This window comes from Anneissia japonica, unplaced genomic scaffold, assembly GCF_011630105.1.
Source record: "Anneissia japonica isolate Jap-2015-1 unplaced genomic scaffold, ASM1163010v1 scaffold287708_len1499824_cov190, whole genome shotgun sequence".
NCBI classification, from domain to species: Eukaryota; Metazoa; Echinodermata; class Crinoidea; order Comatulida; family Comatulidae; genus Anneissia; species Anneissia japonica.
In genome coordinates, this window is record NW_022752295.1 from 42,419 (window position 1) to 44,329 (window position 1,911).

Here is a 1,911-nt window from a genome sequence, read left to right on the forward strand (position 1 = left end):
GCCTAAAGTATAATTAAGAAGTTATAATTTTAGATTATTATTGTTAGGCCTATGTATAGTTAAGAAGTTATAATTTTAGATTATTATTGTTAGGCCTATGTATATGTATGGAAAATGAATATGTAATGTAGCAACAACAAATATATATATATATATAAAATATATATATATATGTAATGTATATATATATATAAAATAAATATATAATGTATATATATGTATATATATATGTATGTATGTATATGTATGCATAAAGCATATATATATATATAATAAATAATATAATAAAGAATATATATATTATATATACATAAAATAAGTAAATATATAATAAAGAAATAAAGAATAGGCCCAAAGACAAAAGAAAAGAAAAAGAACAAATTAAAACCAGAGAAAATTAATGAAAATAAAATGTAAAATTATGAGAAAAGAGAAAAAAAAGAACACTAATAAAGAATAGGCCTAAAGGAAAACAAAACGAAGCAGAGAAAATTAAAACTAATTGAAAATTATGAGAAAAGATAAAAAAAGGAAATATACAGTAAGAAAAGAAAACTTGCCTTAAAGCCCCATTCCCGGCAAAATTTCAGTTTTTAAGAAAAAAATAATTTTTGTATAATGTTATAAAGATTTATAAATATAATACGGAATTGCTAGTTTAACTGAATTTAGAATTAAGAATGAAAAAATGTAAAATAAGACTGAAATTTGATTTTTTGTGTTCCACACAAAAAATAAATGCGGATGAATTTTTCATGTTTGATTTTGCGATAGGTTGTGAGAAGAAATATTGTAGGTGCCGAAAACATTGCCTATCAAACGCTGCTAGGCTAGGCCTAGCCTTACCTTGATTTAGGTTCTGTTATCACACATAAAAACAGCCAACATGATATTTTCCGTTGCTAGTATTGACACTTGTTAAATATAATATTTCATAGGAATTATTTCAAATTTTTTTAAAAACTGATTCTGACTGAGATTTTGACACTTAAACAAACATATCTCAGCCTAACCGAACGACCGCATTGTGCAAGATACGAAGTACAAAAACTAATTTCATTAGAGAGGGCGCACTTTATTAACTGTATAAAGTATACATAAAAGCAAGAGTATTCCAATGGATGCAATCTACAACCTCTGAATTTGCCTAGTAACGATGAATTCGTCGAGAAAATGGTAATATTTTATGAGAAATAGTCTGTATTTCTCATTTTTTTAATTCTTTTGCGTAAAACTACAATTCATGCCAATATTTTTCCATGTATTATAATAATTGGAGTAATGCAGACCGCACAAGATCGTACAGATACAAATATATTTTGGGTACGGGTTGGCCAAAATGTCAAATGATGTGGGTACGAATTAATCAAACGTGGGTACGGATTGACCTAAATTTGGGTACGGTTTGACTAAAGTGGATAGGGTTGGTATAGGTACGGGTTTGTTTGGGTACGGATTGACCGACACCCCCAATTAAATTAGGTTAGGGCTCGAAATTCATGCTAGCAAACCAGGGACGTAGCCAGGATTTTGAAAGGGGGGGGAGCCGTTATGCGAATTACATAGGACCCCGGCGGGGTCAAGGGGATGAATCCCCCTGTGAAGTACAGTAGCGCACTCTGAACGTTCTTAGGACTGTTTGAGAGGATAAAGTGAAAATTGCAATAGACGCATTATAAATAAGCAAAAAAATAATTATATAATAAATCAACAGTGGCAGATCCAGGAATTCGAATGAGAGGTGAACCAGGGAGGGACTTTCACAGACCGAGGAACCACCCACCTCAGCCCCACCATGGTTGGGGCTGAGGTAAGAAAATTTATGATTAGGGCATCTCTAGATGGCCGGAAATACACTCTCGCACTTCAATTTGAATATATTTTCCTTAAAAAAATGAAGGGGGGGGGGGG

At 31.4% G+C, this 1,911-nt stretch overlaps 1 protein-coding gene across 2 annotated transcripts in view; it reads right to left on the minus strand.

The window, feature by feature from the left end:
- LOC117122266 (coiled-coil domain-containing protein 178-like) overlaps positions 1–1,911 on the minus strand; it is a 27,200-nt gene that overhangs the window by 22,069 nt on the left and 3,220 nt on the right. The gene's annotated exons all lie outside the window — the stretch shown is intronic.